Source organism: Phalangium opilio, unplaced genomic scaffold (genome assembly GCF_054372755.1).
Source record: "Phalangium opilio isolate 3A_F unplaced genomic scaffold, DU_Popi_V2 ptg000061l_1, whole genome shotgun sequence".
Lineage (NCBI taxonomy): Eukaryota > Metazoa > Arthropoda > Arachnida > Opiliones > Phalangiidae > Phalangium > Phalangium opilio.
The window spans coordinates 5,087,100-5,106,746 of NW_028324178.1; the positions used below are offsets into that span (position 1 = coordinate 5,087,100).

The window sequence follows — 19,647 nt, forward strand, 5'->3', positions numbered from 1 at the left end:
GCTACGACTGAACCCGTAGTACTTGTACAACCACAGCCACCAAAAATAACCCCTCCACCCAAAATAACTATTCCAAAACAAACCTTCCCAGAGCCTAAACCCTACTATCCAGCATTTCCGAAAATTGACCCACCTAAAACGACCACTTCGCCATCCACTAACCCAACCCCTCCAAGTTCGACTAAACCGGTACCTCCAAGTTCGGATAAACTAATACCTCCAAGCTCAACTAATTCAGCCCCTACTTCAACGATTAATCCAGCATCTACCACAACAACTAACCCAACATCTACTACTACAACAACAACAACTAGGCCAACCCCGTCTACTTCAGATCCCTCAAAGATTCTGACTACAGAGCCCGGCTGAACTACCAAAGTCAAAGCCGGAGACAATAAAGTCCGAACAACCAAAACCAAAGGCTGAACTACCAAAGTCACAGCCGGAGACAACAAAGTCCGAACTACCAAAACCAAAGGCTGAACTACCAAAGTCAAAGCCGGAGACAACAAAGTCCGAACTACCAAAACCAAAGGCTGAACTACAAAAGTCAAAGCCGGATCCAGATCCCCTGAAACTTCCAGATCGCCCCAAAATTCCAGCTCCGGACCCCTTTAGAATTCCAGCACCAGAGGCTCCGAAACCCTCTACCTTCGAACCACTGACGCCGACCCCCTCGCCAACGGAGGTTGAGGAAATATATATTTCCAGACCCCTCAAAACCTGACTTACCGAAACCCGACTTACCGAAACCCGACCTATCGAAACCCGACCCATCCAAGCCTGACCTCTCAAAATCTCCAAACTCTACAACATCTCTACCGGTTGATTCGCCAGAGAAAAAACCCGAGCCAATTATCTCTGAAAAGCCTAAGCCAATTAACCCTGAAGATTATGATAACTACACAGTATTGTTCTTACCGCAAACTTTTAAAGCCAGTAAAACGCCAGAGAAAAACGTCGAAGGGCTTTATCGAGCCGTAGCCAACACTTTAGAAAAATTAGTATTTAAAAAAATTCAAGTAACATACCACACAGTAGATAATTGGGGGATGCTATTGTGTATAATTTCAAAACACCGGAATGGGTAGAAATTAAATTTTCTCCCCAAGTAGCTAAATTGTTTGGCGCTGACCCCGATAGATATTATTCCGGAAGACACCAACTAGGGCCCTTGAGCATGACGTTAGAAGAATATACCATAGACAAAGACAATGCATACGTAGAATATCGAGTCAATAGAACCATAAAGCGCTATACCCCCTGGGAAGAACCGTGGCTTTATTTCTTTTTTAAAATGTCAGGCGAGTTTAGATCGACAGATGATTATAAGATTTATGAAGAAATTGCCGAAAACCTCCAAATAACTGCGCGCAATTTTGACCCTTTAAGATTGCAACAGTCCGAATTTAGCGTTATTAAACAAGGAACGGAACGTTATTTTAGAGTCTATTGTCCGGCAAAAATTGAACTGCTCTTCCCAAAGGAATTGCGTGATATATTAAATTTAGAAGCTGAATACGTTGGTGGGACGTTTCTATCCACTAAACCTTTAGAGCGTAATTTTACGCATTTCAAAACAACTGATGACACATTCGTAAATTATCGCGTTCATGACTCACTAATGTATCTATTTACTAAGACTAGTTTCACAAAAATCAAAATACCAGCGGGTGAATATACCTGCGATTTTACGGCAAGCGGGGCCGTAATTCCCTTCTCTTTACATTTAAAAATTATAAACCAGTTATTGGGGGTTCAAGAATATATGCCTCGCCAGTATTTTAAAATGTACATTCTCAAAACGGCTCTGGAAGATAGATTTTATGTTCGTCTCGAAATAGAACCAGGTGTTCGCGTATCGGTAGCTGGACCAATGGCTCAGTTATTTAACATTCCCGAAGAGGGAGAATTTTTTAAACACAGTCATTCGGGAGTAGCTCTGGTAAATCCTCGAGTAAGAATAATGACCCTGACAGCGGATAATAATTTTTGGACTAGCGAATACGATGTGGATAGATTTCCAGAAGACCCAAATATGGCTGACCAGCCGTATTTACCCGGGTCTCAAGCCAGACGAGTTGATAATTTCGCGTGCGAGATTCCTCCCGGGGTATATTATCATATTAGCGATGATTTAAGTGCTATGAGCGAAGCCATGTCGCCGACGCATAGAAAAAGTCTAAAATTTACGCAGAATGTAGACGGAACCGTCACGGTTTCAAAACTGAACGATACGGTTTCAATTTTGTTTCCCAAAACAACACCCGGACGAGGACTGGGACGATTGTTAGGTTTTAGTAGTAATCAATTGGATCGGTATATCAATAACGAGACGTCGGAGTATCCCGCGGATATCATGAGAGGCGTCGATGCCATGTTTGTTTACCCCAATATTATCCGTCAACAAGTAGTGGGTGGTGGTCAAGCCCCTCTGCTACGTTTCATAAAAATGCCGGCTTTTTCGCTGCTAGACGAGGAGAACCAGGAAATATTTAATAATATCGATTTTTATCCAATTTCAACTAGCGATATACAAGAAATTGAAATTGAATTGAAATCCGATAACGGGGAAAATATCCCGTTTAATGTGGGTAAAGTATATATTAAACTGTTTTTTAGGCGTCGACGTCAATAGAACTTGAGCAATGGTACCCAATAGATATACTCTGTATTTCCATAGAGGATCGTCTCTTCCGGCTTTACACGCGAACGTTTTCCAATCGGGGGGTCGTTTTAGTGTCGGTGGTATCTTCAATTCTTTATTGCGCAAAATTACACCCTTTATTACACCGGCCATTAGTACTTTAGCGTCCGAAGCTGTTGGATTAACGAGTAGAGTAATTAGCGATGCCCAAAACCCCGGAATATCACCTCGAGAATCGATTAAACGAAATGTCAAGCAATCTATAAATTCCCTACTACATAAAGGCGTGGACCGGTTTGTCAACACTCAGAGCGGGACGGGCCGAAATCGAAAGAGGACTGCTAAAACAAGCCGGAGCAAACGTGTTAAGCGACGCACTAAACGCGATTTTCTAGACTAAATATGTCGACCTACGAAAGTGTTCTATCCGATTTTGAAGTATTTGAAAAGCCAGTGGTGAATAATAATATTGTTGGGACTAAAACGACTGCTCATTATCCAATTGCCCCACTAACTAATGCTAAATATGTAGAATTTATCATTCCTCCCTCTAAGAATTATCATGATTTGACTAAAACTCTTTTGAGATTAAAATTTCGCGTTTTACACGAGGACGGCACGGCCGTTCCAGATGCGGAAAAGAAAGTCTCGGTAACAAATTTAATAATTGCCTCGCTATTTTGTCAAGTAGAATTATTTCTTAATGGCGTCGCCATCCAGCAACCCTATAATATGTACCCATATATGGCCTATTTTAAAATACTTTTAAATTATGGACAAATGGCGGCCAATTCCTGGTTAACTTCTATGTTATATTATTTGGATACCATTATCGATCCGGCGACGGCTTTAGAAGATGCCAATATTAACAAGGAAGATAATGGTATTGGTTGTCGCGCTAAACGCGTGGCAAAATCAAAGACGTGCGATGTAATTGGCGAATTATTTTTGGATATGTTCAAAACGCCCAAATTCTTACTAGATAATATCGAGGTGCGAATTAGACTTCATCGAAGCTCCACGGATTTCGCTATTATTCACAATGAAGCGGGCAAAAAGTATAAGATTGATTTAACGGAATGCACCTTGTTTACGCGCGAAATTGAGGCTAATCCCGAGCTGCAACTAGCTCACGCCCAGATGTTAAATTCGGGAATAAACGCTCGCTACGAAGTAAACTCTATTGTTATGAAAAATTTCTTAATAACCACCGGAACGCAAGATTTTATTAGGGACAGCTTGTTTACAGGGCAATTACCCTCGCGAACTGTCGTGGCTTTCGTTACTAATAAAAAATTTGTAGGGGAAGCAACTTCTAACCCCCTGGATCTCCAACACTTCAAACTCGATTTCATGCAATTCTCTTTAAATTCACAAAATTATCCCGATATCCCCTTTACGCCTAATTTTGACGATGATCAATACGTTAGATGTTACAATTCTTTATTCGAGGGTCTCGAGATATTAGGTCTTGACCGGGGAAATATAATTTCTTACGATTTATATAAAAAAGGCTTTTTTGTCGTTGTTTTTGATTTGAGTAGAGAACATCTCGCTTCGTTAGGTCTAAATTCCATGCCCCAGACTGGTAACTTGCGATTATCGTTAAGATTTAGCTCTCCGCTAACCGAAAACGTCACGTGCATTGTCATGGCCGAATTTCCAAACAACCAATTAATAATATCTAAAAACAGAGAAATTATTTATAATCACCCCAACGTATAAAAGACTAAAACTTTATAAATACAATATCAGTCGCGCGCCAATATGCACCAAGTACACACCGTCACGCCAAAGCTCGACATTTGCGTCATTGAATCGATTGAACCTAAAATTTTAATTCAAAGATCGGATACGCGTACAAAAAACTATATTAAAACCTAACGCCTGGTACGCTTTGTTTCGGTTTCAAAATGAACTCACGTCCTTTTTTGACGTAAAAATACCTCGCTATCATATTTGGTTGCCCGTCAAAGAGCGCATCAAGCTGGAATGCTTCGTCAACTCGAAAGATGAACGTCTAATCGATCTTCGATACTATGAACGAGGCAGCGGCAGTCGTTATTTCCTCAACTTTAGCACCATCGAAGGATTCAGCCTGGACAAAACAGGATGGCAGACATTGATCGATTTAAAGCCGTTGATTGACGAGGCTCTCAAGGCTAAAGGGATAGCTGTCTGTCGCATGCGCGAATTAATTTTAAACGAGGTCACTACCACTTTGTTTGACGTCACTTCCACTTGCGACAACGTCGAGTGTCGAAAACAAATATGAGACTCTCAAAGCTGCTCAGAATTTGACACAAATTTCAGCGATCGAGTCGAACGTAATTTGCACGAAGCGCTGCCTCAACTGGATCGTGAGAAAATTTTGCATCAATTTGAGACCGACCATGGTTGGATCGAGGATATTTACGCTTATTTTGTCAACAGTTTTGCCGATTTAAAGAATGCCTTGATTTATGGCTATTAAAATTAATGTACTGATAGCGCGTATTTGTTTAACTGATATTGTTTTTATAAAATACCTTTGTGTGTATTAAATAAAGTTGTTTATTGGGAAACTATTTAGTCGTTATTTATACTTGTTAAGACATGGACGCTAAAATTAGAAAAATTTATTACGACGTGGCAAATCCAGCCGCTTATGGGTCGCTAGCCAGGTTACAAAAGGCTTTACCGGGTGTGTCGAAAGCCCAATTAGTCACCTTTCTCGAGAAACAACCCGCCTACACAAAGCATAGGTTTCGGCGCTTCCGATTCAAGACCAATCAAGTGTACGCTTCGAGCATGGACGACGTTTTTCAAGCTGATCTGATGGATCTACCAAAATTGAAACGCTTTAATAAAAATGTTCGGTACGTCCTGTGCGTCATTGATGTCCTAAGCCGCTACGGCTGGACAATACCTCTTAAAAACAAAACATCTGGCGAGGTCATTGAAGCTTTTAAAACCATATTTCGAGAGAGGATTCCGTTGAAAATATACGCCGATTACGGGGGCGAATTTAGTTCGCGCAACTTTGATTCCTTTTTGAAGCGCAACAATGTGCAAATACATTTTGCCCGGAGTCAACACAAAGCCAGTTTAGCCGAGCGTTTTATAAGAACAATTAAGGAACAAATTGCCCGGGTTATTACGGCCACAGGGAATAAAAATTACGTTAAATATTTACCTTTAATTACTCAAGCCTATAATGAACGGGTTCATTCAACTACTGGAATTGCACCGGCTCATGTTAATATAGATAACGAATCAATCATTTGGAATAAACTGTACGGGAAATCAAACGGAATTAATCGATACGCACCGAGGCTTAAAGTTGGCGATCACGTGCGTCTCTCTATAGCTAGTCGAGTCTTTAGAAAAACTAGCTCGGGAGGCACGTTTACTGACGAAATATTCCGCGTTGTTGACGTCATACCCAGGTCACCACCCGTCTATCGCGTAGCGGATTTAAAGGGGGAGTAAATTTTGGGTGTTTTCTACGGCGCTGAGCTACAAAAAGTCTCGTTACCCGAGACTAAATTATGAACACTTCGCAAATAAACGCTCTTTTAACTTGCGACAAAAGAACGCGACCCTACTATTTAGGATGCTTCCCCGTAGATAAACTCCCAGCACATCCTAAAAGGCCCAAATTTTGCTTTATATTCAATAACGAAGCTGCTGGAGAGGCTGGAGAACATTGGATAGCGTGCTTTTCTAACAATGACACGGTGGAAATGTTTTGCACTTACGGAAAGTCGCCGCGATACTATAAAGTTAATTTAAAACGATACGGGAAACGAGTTGTTTACAATAAACAACAAATTCAACATCCACTTTTTCAACTGGGCGGTCTGCATTGTAGTCTGTACCTAGCGCTCCGTTGCGAGGGCGTGGCTAGAAAGACGATATTAGACGCCATTTACGCTAATAACCTTAAACTTAACGACTATGTTGCCTTATTATATTTATCTTTACATTTAAAAAAACATGTACACAGATATTGTTCACAATAAAACAATTTTTTATTGGTCTTAATATTACATTTAATCAATATCACGCCATTTATGGTGTCGAGTTCTTCGTTCGTTAGATGGAACTACTGGGCCGAGATTTTGAAGCTCGTCTTTCTTTTTCCGAGGTTTTTTCTGTTTTTTCTTGTTCTTCTGTTTAGCGGAGGCCGTCTCAAACAGGTTTTCCAAGTCCGTTAAATTGTCCGCTTCCGCCCCCTCTAGATTCTCTTGTTCATCGGCGATTTCTTCTTGAAAAGCGTCGTCCGGATTTGCATAACCGACAGCCCCTTCTTCTAGCTCCCTCTTTGGCGTAAAAAATGTTTTTTGCAAACGATTTGCCAAAACTTCGGCTTGCCGTTTCACCAGGTCGCCAATATAGGTCGGTCCAAATTGTTGGTAAAATCTTCTTGTGTTGGTGTCCCCGCAGCCGTTTCACTTTTAAAAACCTTTTGCCGAGGCTCGGTTCGTTTAGGCGTAGTGAAAGAACTGCCCGACGTGCTTGTTGTCGGTGATGACGTGGCATAGCTCGGCCATGACAATTGTTTTTTTCGCGGGGGCGTTTTAGGGGTGACCGGTAATGGCGGCGTGGGGACATTTGCCATTGTAGGACTGAGGACCTCAAATTTAGGTAAAGGAATTTGTTTCTCGATACTTAAATATTTCTTAAAAGCGTCTAAATATTTATATAATTTATCGTAGGCATTCATTGGCGATTTTAAAATTTCATCAATCTCTCGGTCCAAGGCCGAATGTTCTTGGGCAGCTGTTGAAGTTACGGCGGTGGCCGGTACAAGCACCATTTGTTTCATAGTTTAGCAGCTATGGCTTGGACAATTGAAGGCAAAATTGCTGCAAGCAACGTCGTAAGAAAGCCACCTGATTGCTGCAACAACAGCTTTTTTTTGCTTTTCTGCGACAAGGTACTTGATCCGAGTTGTCTAATAATTTTCTTGTACTTTGCTAGCCTTTTCTTACGGTCTTTACTCAAATAAATGCCCCCGCCCTTTAAATTCTTACAAATTGTTTGAATGCTTTTTAATTGAGGCGTGCTACTATTGTTCAAGAGGGTTCGCCGTTGTTTACAGCTAGTTTGACGCAAACTCTGTAAATAAGGGACAAATTTGGCAAACTTTGCTGAGGGACGCGCTACGACGTGTCGGGAGCGTTTTCCTGATCGACGTTTAACGCGTGGGGCCATTATTCAAATGACAATTAAATTTAATCGACATACACATACATAGGCGCCTCGTGAGGTAGAACACGCGATCTTAATCGTAAATTTTCCGGAGTTTCTTGTTTTAAATCAATTAACAAATAGCTATAGGGTTCTCTAGTGGCTAGTCTGTACGCGTCCGAAATACGCAGAAAAAACCTCGGAAAAAGAAAGACGAGCTTCAAAATCTCGGCCCAGTAGTTCCATCTAACGAACGAAGGCCTCGACACCATAAATGGCGTGATATTGATTGAAGGCAACTTATTTGTTGCGCTAAATATCTAATAGAGGCAACATGTCGAGGATTTTTCATTATTATAAAATAGGAAGAGTTTTGAGAAATTATCCGCGATTGGCTACCCTTGGGAAACAGTTGTTGAGTAATAATAATGACCGTATACCCTAAATGATGCGACGTCACGCACACTAAATCGGCAATATGAGTTTGCTTAAATAATTGACTAGCTAAAATTTTTGTCTCTCCCCTCCTAGTACGCTCCAAAGGCAGGCTCGGTCGACCGAGGTATTTCCGGCTACATCGAACTTGCATAGACCGGAAGTTCCTGGTCAACCCAACCCCGAGACATACCTTCCATTCCCGGAGCGTATATTTTCTTTGTCCAGTATCAAGTAGGAGTCGCGATGAGTTTCCCAAAAATTCGGATCGGCCGTTGGCAAGCCTTGAATAAATTGAATTCCCGGAATCAATTGTTTCCATTTTTCGTAGTTTGGTTGCCAGGCCGCGTAGTAATAAATAACCTGTTTATGCGGCGGGTCGAACATAAGTTGATGATTTTGCAATAAGTTACTTAAAAGAAAACTCTTCCCCGCTTGCGTTGGCCCCACGATTAGAACCTGGGCGGGTGTATGGAACTTTAAAGAATGCGAGACTGACTCGGCTGGATTCATCTTGATTAATAAACACATATATATATATATATATATATATATATATATATATATATATATATATATATATATATATATATATATTCCCACAAGCCCTCGAAACTATGTCTTCGCCTAGCCTCGTAATTCATGCGCGAAAGATGTTGAAGCGGATGCTGACTCTTTAAAACCGTACGGTCGACGTTGTCAAATCGCCGTTCAACAATCTCTTATTCGAGGTTTGGCGAAATCTTTTGGTGATTTTAACGGCCTCTAGCTGCAGCTTGTATTTATCCCGTTTAAAATTAAAGGGGACATTGACTGCAACTTCCTTTTCCGGATTCATCGCCACACTTTCAAAGGTTTCAATATATATATATATATATATATATATATATTCCCACAAGCCCTCGAAACTATGTCTTCGCCTAGCCTCGTAATTCATGCGCGAAAGATGTTGAAGCGGATGCTGACTCTTTAAAACCGTACGGTCGACGTTGTCAAATCGCCGTTCAACAATCTCTTATTCGAGGTTTGGCGAAATCTTTTGGTGATTTTAACGGCCTCTAGCTGCAGCTTGTATTTATCCCGTTTAAAATTAAAGGGGACATTGACTGCAACTTCCTTTTCCGGATTCATCGCCACACTTTCAAAGGTTTCAAAGTCAAGTTTTTCCAGATTTTCTCGATTTAACGTCAACCCTTTAATTTTCTTGACTTCTTTTCCTTTGCTAGTGCGAAACGAGTAACTTTTAGCACCTGTACTACAAAAGGAAGTTATATAATCACCGCCGAGTTCGTCCGCCCAGCAACCAATATGATTGCCAGTTGGAATGTCAAACTTTCGCGGTAGATGGCGGTAGATTATCGAGTCGGTGTCACAATACAAAGCTGCGCGGTCTAATTGAAGCAGCATCTTGTTCAATTCAAGTCGCCCGTAGCAAGAAACGAAGCTCCCCACAATGGCCGACCCCAGTTTGTAGTCTAGAATGTAATCGCTTTTGGCTTTGTACGATAAGAGAGCGATCGACTCCGTAACTGGCCGTAAGTCGACTAATTCCAGAGTGTAATCGCTCGCGTATCGTATCAATTCGTAATAATTGTTGATAAAGATGCTGCGAATCTTTCCCGTATTTAACGCCATGCGACCCCAAAGAGAATTTAAATTAATTTTTGCGATATTACGCAGGGAAGGATTTGATTGAATATCCGCCACGGTCAGAGAAAGCTTTTCATTCTTGTTTATTTCAGCGATATACGCCTCTTTTTGCAGAGGCGTTTGCGCGTGAGCTGGAAATCCGGAATTCTTCACTTTTAAGGCGATAAAATCAGTCATGTACTGGGCGAAGAAATATTCCGTTTTTGGATAATGGTAAACCTCGAATATATCGAGGAGTTTATAACCATGCTCCATAGCGGCATAGACTTCTACCGTTGGCCAGACTGATTCGAAAGCCCGTTCATTGACAGTGTGATCGCAGATTTCCGCTCGCAATTCTAGACACGTGCGACAGAGGGCGTAGGCTAATTTACCACCGCTGCGAAAGGGAATTAAGGGGATGTGGAGATCCTGAGGGGCCAGCAGACGACAACTCATAACGCCAAAATACCACCCTGGCGATTTGTCAAAATCTCTGTTATAGATTATGGGGTGGCCGCTAGGGTACGTACAATCGCGACAAACTTTCGGGTACAAAGAAATAATATCCTTGTATAAAATTTTCTCCTCACTTTGCACGTGGCAGTTAAGAACAAAATTTTCCGTTCGTCCCCCATAGAGAGCGCTACGGGCTGATATTTGAGGTCGAAAAGTTAAACTTTTGCAGAAAGCCTTTGCTTCGGCGTTTTCTTTTAAAAGCTTTGCAAATTGACACTCAAAGATGGAGGTATATTTATACCCGACCATCTTCTCTTTAATAAACAGCTCTCTATCTAGAGTCCGCTCGTACAGAAATCTGTTGCTGGCTTTGAGTTGGGTATTGTAGGCATTAAGTTTTTGACATGGACAACCGTGAAAGTAGCAACCGTGGAAATCGTAGATTTTGGGCGGAGTTTCGCTATAGCCGTCGACTAAATAGTGACCCACCCTATATTCACCCCCATAGCTTAAAGCCGTTCGCAATTTTATACCCTCCGTTTTCTCCACCCAAGCGAGATATTTTAAGCTAATTTGACTGTGATTGAATTTTGCGTTATAGCCGTTAGAAGGAACAATACCCATGCTGTAAGGTTTATAGTAATTGTTAAGATAGATAGTGGTTAAAGCACCCGCCAAAGTAATATTTTTTAAGCAAAAAGGGTCTAATTTTGTTAGATCTACGTAAATTTTTCTAAAAGCTTCGACGCCTTGTCTTAAGACTCGGACGTCTTGAATGCAATATTTAATAAGCTCCTCTTTGATGTTGTAAATAGATCCTTCCATTGACGCGTACCAAGTTTGAAAATCTCGATAATCATTGGCTTTCATTTGAGCTACGTTAAAGTACGAAGCTTCAGGGATGACGCCAATGTAATTAAGATTTTCTTCGGTATGAAAATCAAATGGAAAGAATCCTTTCGCCACATCGCCGAGGCTAAACATGCTGGTGAAATTACGCAGAGGTTGACTAATGTAATTAAAGCTATCGAGGAATCTAATTTGCGGTCCCTCAAGATGAATCATTAAAATTTTACTGCCGTCAAAAATAACGGCAGGGGTGACGTGTCTATGGACTAAAGCGTTGAGAATTAAGAAGTTATCAAAAGCTTTCGCGTAATGAGCTACGACTTGAGTGTTAGTAAAGCGCGGTTGGTACGTTTTACGTTTTTGTCCAGTCAAAACTACCTGCTCGACGCTAAATAAATAATTTAAAAATTGCTCGACGCAATTGGCGCCGTAAAAAATTTTGGTTTCAAAGCCAGCTTCAGTCTGCACGTCGCAAACTAGTAAAATGGGGACGTGGATATTATTTCTGAGAATAGTCTCAATGTCGTAATAAATAAACCGCGAGGCTTTCATTTTGGTTTCCAAAGGCATAACAAAATGTTCACCTGGCGGATGAACTATTTTACATTCAGAGCATTCGGGATTGCAGTCGTGCTCGTCACCCATCAGTCGCCCGCATTCTAAACATCGTTTTTGACTCGCGCAGGTGCCATTAAGTAAATGAGTTTCGTAGCAGGGGCCCGGGAAAAAGTAGCGGTGGCATTCGTCGCAACGTTTTAAAACATCCTCGTTGGTTAAATGAAAAGCTTCTCCTTGGCACCGAAAACATATATAGGGTTTTGTACCCTCGGGCATTTATGCTCTTTTAACAAATTATATTTCTAAAAAGATTTTAAACATAAATCGCAAGAAATACAACCCCCCATCATGCCGTGCCAAGTTTTTGCCGGGTGGATATGGTCGCCAATTTTTAAGAGATAGATAAATTTAGGAGCTTGGGGTCCTTTAAAAAATATGGTAAAATTATTCGCAGCATCAACTATCACAATCCGATAATGGGGAGCTAAATAATTTTGAAATTTTTGAATATCTTCTAGAGTAACGTAACCCTCGGGGACTCCGGCTTTTCGGTGCAAGATTTTTGCAATATTACCCACAAGGGTGCTATTACATTTCAGTTTGTCAAAATTGTTCCGATTAAAGGGAGGACCTTGCTTATTTTGTTGATAAAAATTGCGATCGGCCATCTCTTTACCCAGAACTAAACTTCGAGCAAAACAAAGGTTATCATTATTCTCCATAAAAATAAATTGGTTATTTTGTTTTACGAAATAATCCAAATTAACCAAAGTTCTATTTTTGATAGATTTATAATAAGTTCCTATATTCGCATCGAGGTTTAAAAAAATTATGTCAAACTGAAAATCATCCCCATTAAAGACAAAATCCCGACTAGATTGCGTTACTCTATAGATTGTCCGCATAATTCGTTTACTGGTGAATTTATCAATTTTTATAAATTTAATATTAACGGGGGTCGTCAATCAGGGGGAGCTTAAAACAAATCGAACCCGATTATACCCGGGATTCTCGGCTACTAATTTGCGTATAACTTCGTCGAGAATTTTCCGAAAAATTCGAAAAAATCTCGCGTCGGAATGTCATCCAAATTTTTAAAAGCTATACGCAAATCGATTTGTTTACAGTGCCACTTGCGACTCGTTTTGTCAATCTGCCGCTCAATTGCGTAGTACCGGTTTACCTGCGCGTTTTTCTCCTCCCTTTCGCTACCCTCCGAGTCGCTGCCGTTGCTGCTGCTCGAACTCATTTTTTAAATTTCTATCAGAAATAAAACAATTAGAAAAAGCGCCTCGTTTGCAGATTTATTGTTAAATAGATACGTACTTTACTGGGGGGCTGCTGTTTAGCTTCCTCGTCCTGTTTGACGGCCTCCACCAGCTTGTGGAAGGCGTTAAGCAATTTAACGCCTTCGCTGTTATTTTTTTTAAGACTGTTTTCAGTCTCTTATGATCGCACTCCCAGACCTTATCGGGCTGGGAGTTTCTGATATCCGGAAACTTATAGACCGCTACGTCTATGTAAAAATCTCCTTGGCGTGGGGAGACCTTCGTCTCGTAGTACTGGCCCTCTTTTCTAAGGCGAAAGGACCCCTCAATCCCGCTGGACCCGACGATATTTTTTGCAGGACGTCCTGCAAAAAGCTCTCGTCGTCGGAGTCGATAAGAATTTCCGGCGGCGGTGGTCTTACAAATTGAGTTAATGCGCGGCGACCGCGACTAGGGCCTGGTCGATCCCCGGGAGAAGACGGCGGAGACTCGAGAAGTGATTGAGAGAGCGATTGCGATTCTTGATAGTGACTCATTGCTGGTAGTTCGATTGTGAAAATCTACTGCCGATGCTCCAGCTTTTATACCAAAATCTCAGGGCCATTTTTTTCGAATACAGGCCCAGACATGGTTTTTTATAAAACCACCTTATTTATACTTTTATCAAGTGTTTAAAAAATATAATTATGTACCGACAAGCGATTTGTTAATTTAACCTTAAATGCATTTTTTATTGACGAGTTGATACTGGAGATTATGAAGGATATTAGCGTAGATACGCATATAAAAAATACCTCTATAGTTTAATATTAATATACGTTTATTCATATTTAAATCATGTTAAAAATAATTTCACTTCCTCCAAAAATAATTACTTTTAACCTTCATCAAAAAATTTTCCTATAAGGAAATCTTATGCATATTATTCAAATTATATTATTCAAATCACGCCCAGACAGGCTCAAACAAACTTTGCATACCAATAAAAAACCTACCCCCTCGGCCTTCTGTCAAGGTAACTCCTTCTTAACCTTCGCGCATAAATTTTTAATATCACACGATCTTATTTGAATTATTTAAATCGTGACTAGACAAGTTTTGCATATAGAAAAATAAACCTAGACGTTGGAGAGATTTCTCATTCTATGAATATATACCTAATTAACTTTTTTCCCTTATTATCGAAAAAATAGTTTCTTAAGAATCTTGAAAGCTAGACACTATTAGATTTAACCTCCATAATTTACTATATAACCCCCGTGTTTCAAGGTGAAAGTTATCAGTTGTTTAACTTCTGTTACTTAAACACCAATCCCAACCACTTTGAGATGTCTTTCTCTACCGCTCCTCGATTACCCGCCCTGTCGTTTGTCAAAATTCATCCGGCAGCGCTTACTCCTCGTCGTGCCACTCCCCAGTCGGCCGGACTGGACTTATATTGTCCAGTAGATACCGTGATTGAACCTCATGGTATCAAAATCTTGTCGACCGGGTTAGCCGTTATGCTACCGGCGAACAGCTACGGTCGCATTGTCGGCCGTAGTAGCTAAACGGTCCAAGGGCTGTTTGTCGCCGAAGGGACTATAGGTATGTTTATTAGTTATTTTATAATGCCCAACAGTATAATATTTCTAAAGAATAACAATAGACGCCGACTATCGGGGCCCCCTGAAAGTGGTCATAGCCAACGTAGGGGAAACCCCCTACACTGTCCGGCGGGGCGATAGAGTTGCCCAATTAATAGTTACACCGGTGCTATTGTTAAGGCCGGTGGAAGCAGCGGTAAATAACTTTAGTTTTAATTTAGGATTCAGCGTGTAACACGTTTTATATGTTGTTTCTAGAATCTAACCCCAACGATTCGTGGGAGTGGGGGGTTTGGCTCGACTGTTGTCTAGTCATTTTTTAATGGTGGTGGGTTCTTTTGTAAATATCTTTGTTATTATTATACATGTCTTTTTGCTAGTTATTGTATATACTTTATGTTATTAAAAAATTTTATTTGTAAATTTGTATTTTCTTTTCAGACTTATAATTATAGGCTTATTGTACTAGCTATTTAAATGTCATTTACTATTGGAACCCTCCCAATATGCTGTGCCGCATTTTCTTTTTTGTTTACGAGTTCATAGTTAACGTTTCATTAACTCTTTACGAAATCGAGCCCATTACTAGCAGGCCAGCGATGAATATAGTTTAAGTTTTGGTTTGAGTTAAGAAGATGACGTCATGGGGTTTGAAAATAGCCTGTAAGAGCTCGGGCCAGTCCGGACTTGTCTGAAAACTTTGGTTTGGAACCAATCTAGGGTTGGAAGTTTGGTTGGAGTTGGTTGGATGGCGGCCATCTTGGGGTGGCGGCCATCTTGGATCTCTGCGCATCTGTATAGCTATCACTACTTGCGTATTCTACGTGGCTTGGATCTCCATCGTTTTGTTGAAAAAAGAGGCAATAAATCTCAAGAATCTACGAGTTTAGGTCATTTTATGTTTCGCTCCATAATGCTAAAGATAGGCAAAATAGGCCGATTAAACCTCGGAGTAGACTGTCTTCCCCCACCTGAAATGACTTGAAAGTCGGAAAATATCTAAACTCTAAATCAATAATAATTCTGGGAAAGTTTCGTTTTGTAACTGCAAAGGGACACTGAGAAAAACGTTCCAGAAATATGGCCTAATTCCAGCTCTTTTAGACCAAACGCCTGTAGAAATGTTTAACACGCACGGCACCAATGTATTGCGGATGAAGCGAAATCAAGGGGCTGCCCAAAGAACATATATATAGCTATATAGGCTGGGTTGTATAGTCTTTGTTTTCCCCCCATTAATAGTAGGTAAAAAATAACTAAGAGTAATAATACCAAAAATGTTCCCAGAAGTGATATTTAACACGTAGGCAATATTATCATTAGACTTTTTATCATGGACATACTAAATATTGTGTACACTATAAGCATTGAATTTAGATTATTTACATGTTTAGGAATGAGTAAAATCCTTTTATTTATATATATTAAACCATATTAGGTAAGAGTTCCAAGTCAGTTGCGTTTATCTCAGATTAAGCGTGGCATTTCCACCATGATTTGGTTTTGTCAGCAACTAAGAGAAGAGCACTTGGATGTTTGTTGGAAAGCGGTACTATAAATTAACTACTACACGGGTATATACATAACATCTTGATGAATTATATATTTTAACATCACAAAAATAGCACTAATACTGTGCTTTGTCGCCACCGTTCAAGGCTAAACAAAAAAGTATTTAGGTTTTTTTTGTTTAGTCTATGTTGTGTTCCCCAGAATTAGTGGATCAAATATTCTACAGGGCCGGTAGGCCCTTGTAGATATGACTTGATACCGTTTTGTAACGTTAAAGTAATATTCACCCGCTTTTGCTAATTTCCTATGGAGATTAACATGGGTTTTTCGTGATTTTTCCCCACCGATAACTTAAAAACTACAGCGAAGATACTTTTCGCAATTATCTTAAATTAACAATTAAGTATTCAGGGTGTGCTATCAGCCAGTTTGACCAAAACAATTAAGTCTAAGTATGTTAATTTTACTTAATTACAGAAGTACGGCTTTGACCATCGTGATTGGATGTAATAATTAGCTAGATCTCTTGGAAAACTCAGTGTTATTACGTATCTGTAGTGTGGTGGTTATCACGTCCGCTTCACACGCGGAAGGTCCCAGGTTCGAGCCCTGGCAGATACATGTATTGACCATCGTGATTGGACATAAGAATTAGCTAGATCTCTTGGAAAACTCAGTATTACCACGTATCTATGGTGTAGTGGTTATCACGTCCGCTTCACACACGGAAAGTCCCAGGTTCGAGCCCAGGTAGATACATGTTTTAACCATCGTGATTGGACATAATAATTAGTTAGATCTCTTGGAAAACTTAGACTTACCACGTGTCTGTGGTGTAGTGGTTATAATAAATATTTAACAATTATTTCACTTCACTTGGTTTAATAATGTGACATAGGTAGCATACTTTTTCCCTACTTTTAAAACCATTAAACTAAGTAATATTAGAAGTTCAACAGATTGTCAAAAAAAGATGTTAAAAGCCACTGTAAATGGTGCATAAATGCCTAATATTTCCTTAATACTTCCAAATAATATTAGTAAATGGCCTGAATTGATCATAGAAATGGGGTTAAAGTACACCCTAAATGATGTCTTTTTTGGCACTGGAAAAAACAGCATATATGGTGTTTGAATGCACCATTATATTTTAGAATGCAAATGTATGACGGTAAAGCAAACATAATTATTCAAAATTTAATTATATTAAGACTGAAGTGATAGATATTATATAAAAACGTCTCGGTTTGGACCAAGGCCGAAAAAACAAACGATATGTGTGAGGTTTATCAATTGACTGAAGTTCAGATATTGAATTTTTTTTCTAGTTATTTTTATCCACTCAATCCTTAATCTATATTTAATTCAATCAACTGATTTTACTGTTAATCGATCTAGTCCCTCTAAATTAAATGAAAAAATTACATATCTACGCTTTTTCAAGAACAATTAATTTCATGATAAAATGTTTTCGGAAAATGTAATTGTTCTTGAAAAAGCGTAGATATATATCCCAATAGCCTCCACTGCAAACAAAACCTAGGGATTTTTTTCGTTTAAAGCATTCCAAAGTAACTCCTGATGCGTGAGCTGAACTATATTTCCCTTCATATCCAAAGGGATATAATAGAAGTATTTACCCCATCGTTAAATATAATGATGGCAATATAAAGCTTCAAGTAATTGCGGGTTTCCTACTAATTTATTGAGAATCAATCGCCTTATATACTCTAAATTTTTAAAAATTGTAATAGAGGTATACGCTTGAATAATTCAAACGTCAACATTAGCTATGTTTAAAATGATTTAGGGAATAAAATTTGTCAAAACGATTTAAACTAGATATAAAATAACGAATATCAATTATATGTATTTAATTATTTAAGAAAAACCCCTTAATTGCGTCTCGACTTGGAGAGGTTTATTTTGGTTTCCAAACTTGTTCTAGTCGCGTCGATCGAATATGTATCAACGGTAATTGTCTTGTATTTTGTTGAACTATGCGTGTCATTCGAGGGGAAATGGAGTCAGATAGCGTGCCGGTATCCTTTTACTTAGATTGCTAAATCAGAGCCTTAATAGCGCATAGAGGATATAAAGAAGAGCAGTAGTCACTTTAACCTTTACCAATATAAAAGGGAATATCTCGCCAAATATTTACAATTCAATTCCGATTTTTCTATTTGGGTACAATACCTTCTCTGTACAATACATATTATTAGTGGTTGAAAATGTCACCTACTTAACTGTATATGTGTGGAGGTGGAGAGTGATATTTAGACAAAGCAAGGTAACAACCAAGAAACCAAGTACCTTAAGTTTCTCCAAAAACTTTTACGATAACTGAATACAAAAACTGTCCATTCCTCTTCTTTATATCCTCTAAGATAGCAGTCTACATTCTCACGTATTCGTGCGCGCTTGATAATGGTCATTATAATTCTAAGGCTTTTTGACATTGTGCCTCAATACGCTACAGCATACTGTAGAGTATACACTTGGCCAAAAGTTGGCAAATGTAGACACACCTTAAAATCAAGTAACGATCGACATCGTCATTTCGCGAAACAAACAGACTCCCATGACATTAAACTTTCAGATCTCGTCTCCGTGGAAAATGACAACTCGCACATTTTCGCCAAATTTCGAAGCTAAATAACAAATTGTCTGGGAACATCAAATATCGTAATATAATATATCAATATTACTCAAATAATTTGGCGTTATCGGGTAACGTAATCAACTATATTCAATATGTTATTTTCCAACGTAACCTTGAGAATGGCCCTGGATAAGGTAAGGTTTCAAAATTATCATTTGCAAAAATTGATCGCTTCCAAGACACTAGAGAAAGTGATTTATATAACGACATTTATATTCCAAGGATAAATTTTTTGTTTTCAGGCATACGTCATGCAAAATACGGGCGAATTCAATTTCAAAGCTGTTTCTAAATATTATTCTGTTGTAGCGGAATTTTTAACCAATTTCAAAACGTAAATGCATGCAGTAATTAAATAAGCTTCCTGATTTTAATTTCGATTAATTACAGTAAAAAGCTTCAATTAATTCCTGACGCTGGAAATCTCGTAAGTAAAATTCGAATTTTAATTTCATTTCTTTGTAAGAAAAGAGTTTAAAGAATTTTCGAGTTTTTCACGAAGTATGGACAAAAAAATATTATATTTGAATATTGAATAATCTTCGGCACATTTCCGACCAATTAAACTCTAGGCGTTTACTTTTTTTCAGAATACCGACTTGAGATATGATTTAACTAACTATTGGTGGGATATCCATAATAATAAAGCATACATTACTGGTTATCAACTGGGACCACCCATCCAATTCACATATTACACGTTTTTGGTCAAATACTTTCGACCGGATGATGTTAAAGTCACCAGAATGTTTAACAGTACCGCTTATGGGGTATAAAATTTTGAAAATGAACCTGACCCTTAAAATTAAACCCGAAAATAATTATCAGGCTTTGCTCATTTTACTCTTGTGGGCTCTACTTGTCAAA

At 39.2% G+C, this 19,647-nt stretch overlaps 1 long non-coding RNA gene and 2 other non-coding genes across 3 annotated transcripts; 2 read left to right on the forward strand and 1 right to left on the reverse strand.

Moving 5' to 3' along the window:
• Window positions 1–4,905: 4,905 nt before the first annotated feature.
• Window positions 4,906–5,235, reverse strand: LOC149663985 (uncharacterized). The gene is made up of 3 exons (XR_016368439.1): window positions 5,176–5,235; window positions 5,064–5,113; window positions 4,906–5,000 (listed from the first exon to the last, which is right to left on the reverse strand). It is a non-coding gene; the product is annotated as an uncharacterized LOC149663985 (long non-coding RNA).
• Window positions 5,236–16,666: 11,431 nt separating this feature from the next.
• On the forward strand, window positions 16,667–16,739 carry TRNAV-CAC (transfer RNA valine (anticodon CAC)). Its single transcript has one exon. It is a non-coding gene; the product is annotated as a tRNA-Val (tRNA).
• Window positions 16,740–16,804: 65 nt separating this feature from the next.
• Window positions 16,805–16,877, forward strand: TRNAV-CAC (transfer RNA valine (anticodon CAC)). The gene has a single exon. It is a non-coding gene; the product is annotated as a tRNA-Val (tRNA).
• Window positions 16,878–19,647: the final 2,770 nt, after the last annotated feature.